This window comes from Gymnoscopelus braueri (assembly GCF_963280865.1).
Source record: "Gymnoscopelus braueri genome assembly, chromosome: 9".
Taxonomy (NCBI): domain Eukaryota; kingdom Metazoa; phylum Chordata; class Actinopteri; order Myctophiformes; family Myctophidae; genus Gymnoscopelus; species Gymnoscopelus braueri.
In genome coordinates this window covers 2,559,595-2,575,905 of record NC_137610.1, presented here as the reverse complement: position 1 = coordinate 2,575,905, position 16,311 = coordinate 2,559,595, and positions in this window count along the sequence as shown.

Sequence of the window (16,311 nt, the reverse complement as noted above, 5' to 3'; positions counted from 1 at the left end):
GTGTTGTTGTGTTTTGTTTATATGACCTGACATTATCTCTTTGAGAGAGCTTTGCACCTGCTAAAACAAAAAGCAGCTCTACAAGCTCACAACTAGATTCTGGTAGTCACTAGTAGATCTGCTATTTTTTACATAGTTTAGCCTACTGCATCTGTCATTGTACATATAGGCTAAATTGTCAAAATTGTCATAATCATACAGATCGTACAGATCAGAAGAATACATCATTTTCATTTCATCAGTAGCAGGTAATAGTAAATGAACTAATAACTTAGAGTTAGAGTGGGAGGGTCTATAGTACACAGTGAGCGTGTGTGGACTGTGGAATGTCCCTGTTTATTTTTGTTGCCAGATCTTGGGATAGGAATAAGCAACCAGGTCTATGAAAACAAGCCCAAAAGAAGCGACTATGTGCCAAAAGAATAGACTATATACAATTGTCACGGCTATTTTCCACTAGGTTTCAAGTGTTCATCTGGCCTATAGTCATTTGGCCACATGAGCACTTCAAAACTGGACAATAGCCGTGAAAATCACATTCACAATAATACAAATCGTCGGACATTTCCCGACGTTCTCTTTCTAAGCTCGAACCATGGATTGCCTTTCAATAAAACCATATTTGATAGACATACGTTTCACCTACATTGTAACAACAATCGCAAGTTTGCAACCATCATGATTGACGACAAGCAGCTTCACAGAAAAACAAGTCCAGAGTGGCTTACAATAAACAGGCCTGGCAACATCAACGTAAAGCAAACGAGAGTTTCTGATACGTTTTCTCCGTAATATCAACTAGATAACCAACCAAATACAACACAAACACGATAAGATGTATGTATTCTTACCACTGGCTGCTGGTTCCCACTCATCAGAGTCATCGTAGCAGTCTACAGAGTCAGTGTCCGACTCGTTTTCACTCCCTGATGCAGGAGGGAGATGCACCGACACGCGTCTCCTTGAACCCCTACGGAGAGGTTGATCACCGGCGTTCTTCGGGGCCACAGACCCACCAGGGCCCACCGCTGGCTCTGGTGGTGGTGGTGGTGGTGGTGGTGCCGTTCCACTCGTTCTGGGAGCAAAGTATTGCTGGATTGTTCTCTGCTGTGGCAGCGAGCCTCCGGAGAGCTGACCGCCTCCGCGCTGCTTAGAGCCTCTCCCTCGCTGACCTGACATACTCTCTATAGTCTATCTCTCTCACAAATAGACTATATACTCCTACTAAATATCCTCCTTCACCTGTCTAAATCTAAACCTTACCTACTCGCTAAATCTTCCTCCACGCCCTTTCTAACACAATATATAGCTCACTTGGCACAATACAATATAACTAATAATATATCTATCTAACTTATCTATCTACCTATCTAACTATAATAATCTAATCTATATCTATATAATCACTCTCTCACTCACTCAAATTTAAATCTACCACAACTATATAACACTATAACTAAACTAACTCAAACTCACACACTCTCTCAGTCTCTCCTCTCAGTCTCCCTATCGATCCGATCACAGCAGCTCTCTCTCTCTCTCTCTCTCTCTGGCTTGTAAACAGCAATTGTTTGGTCGCACAGGAAGAATGCTTCCCGCAGTTGCTCTTTTTAAAGGTTTTTGTGGTCATATGACTTCGATCACGTGTTTTTTTTGGGATTCCTTTCATGTAGCCGCACCAAATTCAGTGAGGATCTGCATACGGGGTTAATGTACAGTAAACCAATAAAAAGACAATTTCACGGTCTGAACCGTGTTTGGCACCGGACCGCTACTCTGCGCAAACACGGTTCAGACCGTGTTTGGCACCCAATGTGTTAAATGGCGTTTTCTCAAATCACCTCGCGGGCCAGATTTGACGACGTCGCGGGCCACAAACGGCCCGCGAAACACCAGTTTGACATGGCTGCTTTAAAGGGTCTACACCATGAAAATCACTTTTTTCTTGGTTTTTTGTATTTTTTGGGGTCCCCAGTGTCTCTTGTACTTTTTTGTATTTTTTTTTTATTCAGTCATTCCTTCTCATTTCATGGATTTCCAAAATGGGCGTGTCTGAACAGGCGATCTCAGAATGGAAATGTTTATGATGTCACAAACATTAATGATGGCAAACCCAATGTTGAATGAAAAGTGCCCGAATCGCTCCGAAACTTTTTCTACCCCCCCTAAGTGGGGGTCTACGAACAAATACTTCGGGCTCGGATTTTGGCTCCGCCCCCCGGAAGTGGGTGAAACAGGCACCTCAAACACTTGGTGGAATTGTTCAAAAATTTTCAAAGTGTTTTTTTTTCGATTTTGTATTTTTCTTAGATGCTTCTGTTTATGCAGAATTTTTCCTTTTATTTTATTTTTTTTAAATATTTTTTTTTAATATTTTTTTTAATTAACAGACAGAATTGCTCAGTAGCCCCCCCCTGCACAATAGGACGTTTTGGTATTGCAGCTGAAAGTGCTGTATAAGCCAGAGACAATTGACTTGGGATGAGTATATCTGAGTGATGATTTAGGCTCAAACCTTTTGAAAAAGGTTTGAGGGACATACACCATATGATATTAAATATCAAATATTTTTTTTAAATTCATGGTCTAGCTCCTTCGTTCTATCTTTACTTAACTCAGTCATGCTTGGTAAAATAAAAGCTGAACTCAGTGGACAATATTTTGCAATATGCCTACTCGCGGATGAGTATAAAGATCTTTCCAAACGGGAACTAGTTGCAGTTTGTATTCGATTCATGGATGGAGGACTCATCAAAGAGCGGGCAGTAGGATTTATTGACACCGCGGATTTGACTGCACGGGGCATCACAAAAAAGTGAATTTTGGAAATTACTGAACCCCCTCGAGTTGGATCAAAAACTCTGTGTTGGGCTTTGCTGCTATACTGTGATGGAGAATCTGTCATGTCGGGGTACAAGTGCACAAGCGCTCCTAAAAGAAACCTTTCCGAGCGCATTTTATGTACAATGCAATTCTCACTGACTAAATGTAGTGCTTTGCACAGAAGCCAAAGCATCCCTGGATAGCAATACATTGCCAGCTTTGTTTTTGTGTATCAAGTGTTCCCCCCCCTTTTCTCGCTCATGTAATTATATCTGACTGGCGCAGTGATATGCTTGTGGTTCAAGAAAGTACAAAATAAAAGTCTTTGAGTCGTTGTCATGGTTAATAATTTACCAATCATCTACCAACTATTGTAGGATTTGTCTAAGCTAAAACACAAATCGCCTACATATTTCGGTAATTTCTGGTTATTTGAAGAGGTTATTCAACTCTCTCTAGCTGTCTATCTGCGACCAGCCCCAGCCCCCACCACCCCCCCCCCTCCCGGTGGGGGGTGGGGGGCTGGGGGCCTACCACGTATCTGCCTGGCCTTACTCATAGAGAGATCCTGCGTCCGCCACTGCGGAACACTAACACAATTTCTCCCAAAGAACATGGATCGTTTTGGTTATAAGCCCACTTATTTCTATGATGAAAGAACAAGTTAAAATGTTACCAACTTTCCGTGGTTTTGTCGGCTCTGTCAGGACATTCTGTCTGCATCAGCAGGTATTGCCCACTTGCAATACCCTCACAGCCCACCAGAGGGCCCCAGCCTACAAGTTGAGAACCAGTGATCTAGTGCACCTGCAACTTTGTACAGTCTACTAAATGGATCAGAACAACTGTTCTAAGACATCAGAGGGTTAGTTTAGGAAAAAGCAGAAAGAACGAGAGGAGAAACGGCTAAAAGATAAAGTCATACACCCTTGACGACCGTGCAGGCTTATGCAAAGGTTAAATTGTAATTTATATAGCATGTTATGTAGACAGATGTCAGGTTAATGTGTTGACCTGGCATCATATAGTTTATACAGATTATTTATTTGTTGATACAATACTGTTTAGACTGCATGATAGGTTCTTGGTTTATACCTATAGTCCTAGATTACTATTTCTATGCATTTGATGTATTACCTCGTGCTTACCTTGATTACTTTGATTAAATCACTCTGGATTAAGAGCGTCTGCTAAACGCTTAAATTGTAAACCTCTCATTCTCTCTATTTCCAGAGGCAGGTTCTGCTTGGGTTGCCACCTGGCCTGAGTTGGGCCTCACCCTTTTTGTTTAGGTTGCCCTACACACTGTTTTATACAACACACACACACACACACACACACGCACACACACACACACACACACACACACACACACACACACACACACACACACACACACACACACACACACCAGGGGCGCTGGAATGGAAAATGACATGGGGGGGACACATCGGGGACATGCATGAATGCACATCGCGTGTGCATGCTGTCTTTTTATTTTTATTTTCGGGTGGTTTTGTAAATTTTTTGGGGGGTTGGGTTGTTACTTTATTTTGGTTAATTTGGTTAATTCGATACAAAAAATGTACTCCATGAAGTGTAGATGTTTTCTTTTTCTTTTAACTTCATCCCAAGCCTGTAACCAAATGGTGGCTGGGGACCCAGGGGCGGCCATAGCTGAGTGGTTAGTGAGCCCACCTAGGGAACCAGAGGCCCTGGTTGCCCCAGGTTCGATTCCAGGCTATCCCAGCATATGTGCCGATGATATGAAATTTGTCCCTGAGCAAGACTCTTAACCCCAATTGCTCACAGGTTCTCATTGGAAACAAGACCGCAAGGACTTTCATGAACGACCTGTTAAAAGGAATTATCCTTATACCCACCCAGGCTGGGGAGACCCCACCTCGCGGTGATCACGAGGTGCGGGGGACTGGACTGGACTTTTATTTTTTTATTTTTTTTTGACTGGACTGAATTCTGGGTCTTTTAATTAAACAGGCTCCAGCGCAACTGACACACACACACACACACACACACACACACACACACACACACACACACACAGGGTCGTTCAGAGACCACTTGGAGGGTCTGTGTGTGCCGATTTTTGGGGGGAACTATCTGGGGGTCCCTCGTGCCATGTCACACCAGAAATGTAATACATAAAATGCCCAAAACCTGAAGTGTAAAAGCAACAATTTATTCATCTCAAGAAAAGTGAAACTAAAAGGTACTGATGGCAGCCAGCTCATTTTAATTATAATATCATTATAAATAATAATTATAATGGTGAAATTATTTGTCGAATGGTCTTCTTGATAAGGGCCATGGGTGTTGGGTAGCCCCCGCCCCCCAACCCCCTTCCTTTGTACCTGTACACACACACACACACACACACACACACACACACACACACACACACACACACACACACACACACACACACACACACACACACACACACACCAACACTGCAACCACACACACACACACACACACACACACACACACACACATACACATACACACATACACACATACACACATACACACATGTTTTACTTTTTCTCAATAAAGTGGACTTGGAGCAGAGATATAGTTGATTCTATACGTCTGAACTAAAGTGGACAATGGAGCCCTCTTGAGGATAAAATAAGAAATGTATTTAAAAAAATAAATAACATCAAAAACAAGAATGATCAGTAGGCCTACATCCAGGTATTTAACCTTTTTAGAACTATCATATATTCCCCTATGATCTCTGTGATTTATATTCATTAGAATGCCTTCTGAGGTCAGCATTTAATTTCAATAATCTCAGTTAATAGTATGCGAATGAGCACATATTTCTTCCCAAAAGTCTCTCAAGAATCTTGTAATTATTGATAGTCAATACATCAACAATAACGACTGGACTGCACATCATCAGTGTCGTTACCTGGATTCACTGGGTGTTTCGGGTTTTGCAACAGACACCCTCCTCCAGGCGACCCGACCGAGGCTGATCAGACCCCTGCCTGTGTCCAGTGACATGCTACTGCCCCCACTGTCTCTTGAGGGTAGTTAAGAGACTAGTGCTAATTAGGGGGTTAGGGTTAGCCTTAGACCGACGACGCAGATCCATGCATGCTGCATTTACAACCTGCAACACGCATGGATCCACGCCATCGGTCCGACCAATGCCAGGCCAGGAAAGTTGAGATGTTGCAGCTGTTGGCGACACTAGGAGGCTCTAGGCACTGTGGTTTGGCTCCAGCCTGGCTCCTCCCTCGTCTGACCAGAAATGGAGGCTATTTTTTTAGGGGGCACGCTGTCGCCTCACAGCTAGAAAGTCCTGGGTTCGATTCCCGCAGGGGGACGCTGTGGGTGCTAGGGGCGTGTTCTCTCCTCCGCGTCATCAGTGCCCATACCCTAGGTGGGGTTGGCGAAAGGGCCTCTCTGTGTGGAGTTTGCATGTTCTCCCCGTGTTCCCTAGGGTAGGTACCCTCACGAAAAACATGTAGTAATCCTGGTCACTATACTGCCTCCCCCTGGTCAGCCAGGGCGCCTGATGGAGGGGAAAGGAACTGGTTGGAATAACGTGTTCCTTCCACACGCTACGTCCAACCAGGGAAACACTCCCCTGTCAGGTGAAAAGAAGGTCAGTTGGCTCTCATGCATTGAAGGAGGCATGAGCTCGGCCCTGGCCTTCCTAGGTTGGCAGAGGGAAGATAGTGCCCAGGATTACATAGACAATTGGCACTGGGTGTAAAAATATAAATATAAATAACAGTAGTTAATTGTTTTAATAAAGCTATTTTCAGTAGGCTACTGATTCTACTGTAGCCACACACAGCCGCCTATTGAGGTCATCATCTCCCATCTCAGAGTGCTATTTAAATGCACCATTTACAGCACAAGGAGAATGTGGAAACATTCTCCTTGTGCTGTAAATGGTGCATTTAATTAGCGCTTTTATCCAAAGCGCTTTTCATAGATTATGCATTACATTCACCCATTCACACACAGATGGCGGAGGAAACCACATAAGGAACCAACCTGCTCGTCGGGAGCAATTTGGGGTTCAGTGTCTTGCTCAAGTACACTTCGACACTAACTCTGGGGGAGCCCGGGATCGAACTGGGAACCCTGCTGTTCCCATCCAGCCACTCTACCCCTGCGCCACTGCCGCCCCGCTGTACAAGACTTTACAGGAAATTGTCAGACATTGTCTGTCAGGTGGAAACCTTGTATGTCCAAAACTGTTACTTTTCAGTAATTGGATCCAATATAGTTATTATTTAGTCACATGCTCTTGTTAATAGTTTTCATTTGTTCAATATTTATAAAACAAGCACAATTTCACTTAAAAATAAAGTTCAAGTATGTGAAAATAGCAGATCTGCAGGATGGCCACGTTGTGAGCTTGTAGATCAGCTATTTTAGCTACTTTTTAGCGTAGGGGCATTAATAGTGGAGAGAAAATATAACACTTATAAAGAAGAAATATGGAGATACAAGGTCTGCATGACAGCAACGATATACAGATTAAATATGCAATAATATAAATATAATACAATAAAAATATGATATACTGGTTAAAAATGATCATTAAATCATACAATAGACACAGTGCTTTTGAATGTGTCTTTATTGACAACATGAATATGAGCATTATGGAAGCTCTTTAATGTAATGCTACCAGGACCAGTGGTGGAAGAAGTACAAGTAAAAGTACACATAGCATTTACAAGTACAAGTTACAATTTAGACATTTACACTCTTATCCACAATGACTTACAAGTGTAACAACAATGTAGAAATACTCTTACTCTTACTGCTACAATACAATACCTACAAAAGTACAAACGTATTATTTTATTAAAATAAAAGTAACTCTAAATTGTACTTAAGTAGAGTATTTGAGTAAATGTACTCAGTGAGTTTCCAGCCGTGTCAGTAGCAGTGCTGCATAGAATAGAGCAGAAAACCACTGAATGTGTTCTGATTGGATTAGTTATCATAGAGCCTGTAGGGAGAACCACTATAACCAGGTAACCTCATGTCTACTGTGTCTCCCTGCTCCATCTCTACTATCACTCCATTAGATATGTATTATATATAGCTGATTATTTTTATACATGGTGATATGCACATGCTCTGATGATGGCCAGTTAGCTGCAGTGAATCTGAAGTAATAAACTCACTGGAGATTGGAAAGAACCTAGAAAACACGCACGCACACACGCACACACGCACACGCACACACACACACACACACACACACACACACACACACACACACACACACACACACACACACACACGTCCACCTTTGGTTGGTCCATCAAAGGCCACCTTTAGTTGGTCTGTCAACACAGGAGCATTATCACATTATTTATATTGTTATAAAAGCGTATTATACTATTAATTATCAAATTATTTATATGATTATAAAGTTGTTGTTGGGCAGAAACCTCATATTTATCCATATTTTTCTGTAAATTAACGCCTTACTTCATCATACAAGAGTGTTGCAAATATAGTGCAAATATAGTCACAACGCGTCACAATGAGCATGTAGATATGCTATTTTCACTATTTTCAAATGTTTTCAAAATGATAATAAACTAGAAAAAGTGCTCCTCGGAGCACAGGTCTCCGCCAGGTCAGGTAAGTTATTGTGGCCTCCTGGTGGCGCTATAATAGGCCAATGTGAAAAGGGTGGCATTTCTTCCTCGGCCTAGTGGGAATGTGCGTGCAAATTTTCACGGAAATCGCACGCCGCGTTCATGATTTCAGACATTTTGTTCAAAACGGACCAATCCTGCAAACTTTGGAAGTCAACCTTAGTCAATGAGGATGGAATATGAAATATCGGACAGATGCGTCTTGATCACATGACTATAGAGATACTGTGTACCGATTTGCATGAGGTTTGGTTAAAAACTGTAGGAGTAGTGGGGAAAAATGGGTTTTGCACAAATCGGCCTCCTGGTGAAGCTATAACAGGCCCATGTGAAAAATTTGAGGCAGAGGTTCTGAATTGGCATCCAGGGAGTGTGTGTGCACAGTTTCGCAGCGACCGGGCCAACGGTGCCGGAGATTTGGTGCTAACACACAGACAGGACACACGGACGGACGGACGGACACACGGACGGACGGACGGACAGGGGCGAAAACATACTCTCTCGCCATGCCTTTCGGCCTGGCGGAGACAAAAAGGAATGATTTTGGACATACAGCGGCATATCATTGTTGTCAGGCAGAAAACCTTGCATCTCCATATTTAGACTTTGTATGCCTTTTTTGTAAATGAATGCCTTACTTCATCATACAAGAGTGTCAAAAGAAATAGTGAAAATAGCAGATCTACAAACTCTTTGTAGATCTGCTATTTTCACTATTTTAAATGTTTTTTTAAATAATAATAATAAAGGAATGGTTTTGGACATACAAGGTTTCCACCTGACAGCAACGATAAAAGCATATATTTTACTATTTATTAACTCATTATTTATATCTTCATAAAAACATTCATTATACTATTAAATATCAAATCATTCATATTATTATTACAGCATATCGTTGTTGTCAGGCAAAAACCTTGCATCTCCATATTTAGCTTCGTTTCTACAGCGGACAGCTGAGCACCATGAGCTGAAATCAATACATCATGAATATTAAATCAAAACAACATGAACATTAAATCAATACAACATGAATATTAAATCAATACAACATGAATATTAAATCAATACAACATGAATATTAAATCAATACAACATTAATATTAACTATACTAAGTTCATATTCAAACAAAAATGCTCCTACATGTGAATTATATCAAACATACAGTAAATTGCATGATGAAAACATGATCAGATCTCTGAGCTCAACTGAATGAATTATAAGTAAAGTAAGACATTTTTCAACACTGTCCTCTCATACATGCATTGACTGAACATCATTCTGGTCTAATTACCTCCACTTTCAAGTTCTCTCACCTGGTCTTCACTGGTACTGAGTCTGGTCTGGAGGACTTTGACCTGACTTTGACCTTAAGCATCAGTCGCTGTTCTACCACCATGTCTCGCAGATCCTTGACTTCTCTTTCGCTGGCTGTCACCTTGGCCTCCATGGTCTTCAGCATCTGACCCTGTACCACCACAGTGTTTTCCTGTACTACCACAGAAAAAAGAAACATTCCAAAAAACCTTAATCTTTCATGAATTAAAAACAAATTCAAATATTTTTCAAAGGAATTTCTAAAGAAAATGTAAATCAATTCCAGAAATTTGAAAACAAATAAAGTGAAAATAGCAGATCCACGAGCTAGCTTGTAGATCTGCGATTTTCACTAGTTTGGGTCCCGGGCAAACATCAAATTTATCTTTTGGGTCATGAGCTAAAATGTTTAGGAACCCCTGGATTAAAGACCCATTCACACTGAGCAGTGAGCACTATAACTATAGCTATAAATATATAGTTTTAAAAATGGTTCTACAGTAAGTCAAGTGGATGGCAACAACAACTATAAAAACAATATCATGGTGAACGATATAGTTATAGTTATAGTTGTATTGTTGTGATTTTAACCCATTCAATCTGTTGAACGCATCTGTGTCACTTTAGATTTATTTGGCTATTCAAAAATCGCAGATATACAAGCTCATAGCGCGGCAATCTGCTATTTTTGAAAAAACGTGAAAATGTGTGCAATTCTTCGAATATATATCTCCCCCCAGAATGATATGTATATGGCCGCGGACCCCCATCTCAAAATATGTTGTTCCAGGGACCCCCAGAAGCACAGATCGGAGTTTAAAATGTTCACTTATACAGTACATTCACAAATACAGTACATTCAAAGATTTGTACAAAGTTTCTTGATTTTTCAAAAATAGCAGATCTACAACCTCGGTGCTGCGCTATGAGCTTGTATATCTGCTATTTTTGAATAGCCAAAGAAATCTAAAATGACACAGATGCGTTCCCGGTCTTAAAGGGTTGAGAGTCTCCCTCTAACTAAGGGTGGTGAGTGATGTTTCAGTTGAGTCGCGTGGGAAAAAATAATGGGCTTTCGATTTGTTGCACCACAAAATGGCCACCACTGCTATGCCCTATACATCAGTTCATAACAAACTGTTCTATAAATTCACCTGCAATCTGTGTCATGATATCCTTCACAGTCTTCTCCATGTCTGCTAGTTTGGAGGTTAGTGGCATCACAGTCTCCACGTTCTTCTCCATGTCTGCCAGTTTGGAAGTTAGGACTGAAACCAGCAGGGATAAAGATAATTTGAATTTAGGACTGAAACCAGCAGGGATAAAGATCACTTGACAATGGTGAAAAATAGTCACAGAATTCATTTGACTTTGGTTGATGTAATCAGCATAGTATGATGTAGCTCTGGTCCGTAGCGTCAGGAGTTCTCCTTAACGCTATGCGACTGTAGCGTGTATTTTCCTCATTTGAATGAGTAAACGATGTGACGTCTACGCTTCAGTAAAAAAAATATCAATACATGTTCGCTCAATATGAAAACGCTATTGACCAGATATTGGTGGTACTGGAGTAACTAAAAAATGTCTCTGTCCGCTGGAATATATATATATTTTTGGCCAAAAAATGGATTTTACATAAAGGTGGGGGTCTGAGAGTCTTCCCACTGCGGAGGGTAGGCTTTAAAACCGCATTTGTTTCTGTAAGAGCAGGTACACACTGTAGGACTTTTAAAATCATCTGATCGTTAAGCATTACAAAAAAACGCTGGCGAGGCGTATTAATTAATTAATTAATACCTGGCAGACTTTGTGTTAATTAAGCATACCAACACCACACAAGTTTTAAAAAAATCACAGGAGATAGAATTTAACAGTTTTTCATATAATTCATATAAGACAGACGGTCTAAGGGTCAGAGGTCAAAGGTCAAAGTGGTAAAGTCTTTAGTCATGAGGGGACGCATATGTGTAATGAAGTTTCATTGCTGTAGGTCAAACGGTTCATTAGCTATGCCTGTTCAAAGTTTGCATTTTTCAATTGAGTGCTATAGCGCCACCCTTTTTCAAATAGTTGTGAGTTTCATTTTTTGGCAGAACCATCTACCATATTGCCAAGTTTAATAAAAATACTGCATGGCTTAGCCAGAACTGCAAAAAAGGGCGGAAGAATAAGAAAAACAACAGCCTCAAGCATTGAGCTGCACAAGGACAATAAAAGCTCACCTCCTATTGGATCCTCAGCACCATCCTGTTGAACACAGTCATGTTATTTATTTCATGAAGTACAGTATGGTATTGTACAGTATGAGCTCTATTGAACAACATAATATCTTGAAGGAGGTAGGAGATAAGGCAAAGAAAGAAATGCATCATGTGTCCTATAGTTTTAAATTGAGTGAATGAGTTTTGAATGCATCATGTGTCCTATAGTTTCAAAGTGAGAGAATGAGTTTTGAATGCATCATGCGTTCTTTACCAGCTTCTTTAGCACTTTGTCGACGGCGTCATTAATCCCACTCGTGTGCTTCTCATGCAGTCCTTCTGTCACAGCAGTGCATTCTGGGAACAACACAGACACAAAGTTGATTCAGCTGCTCAGACCAAGACCCCAGGACTGCGGTGGATGTTTGAGGCAAGAATGAACTATTGTCCACATCTGGTATTGCAAGATTAGTGCTACTGCGCATACTTCAAGCCCCCAGAACCGAAAGGGGGCTTACAAGCATAAACCTAACCTAAGCCTAACCCTAAAGTAAGTGTGGAACATAGAACCCGGGGAAAATAGGGATGACCCCGGGAAAAGGGAGTGTGTGCTGTACGAGTAACTCCATAGAAGTGAACATTCTGTTCTATTCAGCACCATTTCATATTTATCCCGTTGGTGAGCAGTACACCAGTATCTAGGTGGGAGGTATAAAACCATTGCAGGACAGTCTTCTCACCTGTAAAAGAGGGTCTTTGGTCGGGATTTTGGTTCCAGCAGTCCTTCATGAGATCTAACAGCTCCCACAGTTCTACCAGCTCCTCTTTCCCTGTGGCCAAGGTTAGAAAATACCTTCGGGTCGGCCTTTCTCCCTTGGAAGCATCAAACTTGTCAATGCTGTTACCAGTGCCTGAGAGAGTGGAGAGGAAGATAGATGAATGCAGGGGATGGGGAGTAGAGAAGAAAAACTTTAGTAATACACAGAATGGGTACTTGTCAACTTGTGTTTCAAATTATTCTTATTGTTGAATTCATGAATGGAATCTGTGAGGCTGAGACATTGAGTGATTAAGGGGCTGTGTCCACCAAGATTATTATTGTTTTTCCCTGAGCACAGCGTATGTTTTGAATTCTTTACTATGAGACCACTTCAGCAGCATGATGAGGCGCTGAGCATTTATTTTCCTCATATAATTTTATTTTCAACTAGGGCGTTTTGGGGCGTTTCGAGATGCCACGGCGTAATCAGAAAAAAAACGTACCAAAAAACAAAACAAAACGTATTCATGGACACTGATTGATTGATTAATTGAATACTTTATTAACAGTTTGCAAAAAAAAGCACATGAAAGTACAGTAAAAAAAAAGAAGAGGTTTTTAAACCCAAGAAAGCCTATGGCTTGTTTCCATTGGGGTCCTTTGTGCTCAATTCATAAAAACATTTAATGACAGACAAACATACACTACTATGTATATAGGGGGGGGGTTGACTTTTACAGGGGCCAGTTTAAAATTGCAGCCACCTGTAAGTGCTCCTTTAAAGCGGTTTTGAAGGAGAGTAGGGTTTTACACGCACCACTGTTGGTAGGGCATTCCACATTTTTGTGGCATAGCAGGAGAACAAATTTAACCCCTTGTTACAGCCAAATCTGGGTTGGGCGTGATTAGTGGAGCTTCCTCTGGTGTTGTGATTGTGGACTTCATTGACATTTGTGAAGTATTTTGACAGGTACATGGGTGTCTTTGTGGTGTAGTGTATCTTGTAGACCAGGCCCATTGCAAGTTGCTGTACTCTGTCCTCTACCCTGAGCCATCCGACCCTAGCAGTGAGCAGGGGTAGGATGAGTTGTAGATGTAAGGCCAAGAAGTAGCCTTACCAGTTTGTTTTGGGATGTCTGAGCCTTGTTTTTAAGGCCTTTGTCGTGTTTTGGTACCATGAGGTGCATGCGTAGCCTAGTCGAAGTAACCTTGGATGAGAGCTCCTGTTAGAGTCCTCAAAGTATTCTTACTGACCAGAGAGGAGATCCTGTACAAAAATGTTGTTCTTTGGTTTACTTTTTTGATTACTCTTGTTGCCATTTTATCACTGGAAAGATTTGCTTCTAAAATGGAACCTAGGTAGGTAATTTCCTCTTTTCTTGTGATAACATTGTCACCCACTTTGAATTTTAGACCCAAAGAGAACGGATACAGTTTTTCCCAGGTGTAATGATAGAATATCCGCAAGCCAGGTGCAGATTCTACCGAGTTGAGAGCTAAGGGCAGGGTTCCGTTCACCTCAATTGATTGATTGATTGAATACTTTACTTAAGTATAGTATTATTATAGTAAGTATATAGTATTTAACAGTGTCAAAAGCCTTTTGGAGGTCCAGCATGACCATGCTGCAGTATTTGTCCAAGTCCACCTCTTGTTTTATGTGGTCGTTCAAATAGTGAAGGCATGTGTCAGTGGAGTGGGATGTTCTGAAGCCAGATTGGAATTCGTACATAATTTTTTTTAGCAATGTAATTTTCAACCTGTTCATAAACTATTTTTTTCATAACTTTCGAGATGGAACTAAGAATAGAAATAGGCCGTTTCCTTTTTTTTACAGAGGGGTTACTCTTACTATTTTGAAATCATTGATGGAGAGGTCAGATTGATGGAGAAAGAACAGAAAATTAGAAAGCCAAAATAAATAAAGATGACAAGAGAAAGAGAATTACTCACGTAAAATGCTGTACAGCAGTATACCGTAACTAAAATAAAAAGAGACATAGATCAGCAATTAGTTTACATATCCACATATCACACATAGGACAGACAGCAATAGCAACTCATTCACAGCATCAGTGTTATAGTTTGTAAAATAACAACACTAACAAAAAATAGCTAAATAGCAACAGGATAAAATCTATACCTAAGCCTGGATAAAAAGTATACTACATGTTTTAGTTGTTTGGGGTGTTTATCACTACATCTACACATATGTTAAATGTGTTTAGTTTGCGCATAGTTACATGTATCTACTTCCCGTAAAACTAAACATCTAATGAAACAGAAAGATCAACATGAATGTTCTACTTGGTATGGAGCCTATCCACTACAGCTAAGCAGCCGTCAATGCATTATGTTGGATATTCACAGGGCTTTGCAGTGACACACATGGCACAGGGAATGATGAATACCTGTAGACGTCATAGGGACAGTCGGCGTGGTATGACGGCGAGGGGGAGATCTCGGCGAGGGGGGAGATCACCCCTCCACATGCCTCTGGAGGCATGTGGAGGGGTGTCCCCACCTGCTTGAGATGACTGGCTGTCACACACGTGACAAACCTGGCGAGGCCGAAGTCTGTAATCTGGATGAATAAGAGAGGAGAATGGAGAGAACATAAAGGGAACAGAGAGAAAGGAAGAGAGAGAGAGAGAGAGAGAGAGAGAGAGAGAGAGAGAGAGAGAGAGAGAGAGAGAGAGAGAGAGAGAGAGAGAGAGAGAGAGAGAGAGAGAGAGAGAGAGAGAGAGAGAGAGAGAGTGATGTTGCAATACTACTGCAGCACAACAGCCAGGCAAGCTCCACCACAGAATCAAATGCTTGAACACCCGACTCCTGAGCAAGGCCTGAACACCAGCCAGTCACCAGGCTGGCCTGTCACACTGGAATACATTCCCTTATGTCAGTCTAGTCTTCCTATGCCGGATAACCTTCCTGTGAATTACACTTATACGTCCTCATGCACATTTACATTGCATAGTTTTTCTACACCTGAGGTAGACTATAAATGAGTCTGAAAATCTAGTATATCAAAATTGGCTTATGGGTGGACGATGTCACACACGTAACATCCAGATTTGATTGTTCTAGAGGAGATCACAAACATATTATAGTCTACGTCAAGCTTACACAGTGGATATCAATACTTGTGTCTAATCAATTTAACTTGTTCTGTAGCTCAAGCCGACAGACACAAATACAAACCCCCCACAGTCACAGCCCCTCCTCCTCGCACTAAACTGCTTACTTTCAGTTTCATCTTAAAATAAAGCCAGTCAGTGATGATGTTAACTAAACAAATTAAAAAAGATAAATAAAACAAATGTTATACAACTACTATTACTACTACTACTACTACTACTACTACTACTACTACTACTAATAATAATAATAATAATAATAATAAGTGTAATAATAATAATAATAATAATAATAATAATAATATTAATAATAATAATAATAATAATACATCACTGTAATCCCTGCAATAAACTTATACCCATGGTATGCTTCACATAACTGTGCAATTGTGGTAATGTGTTT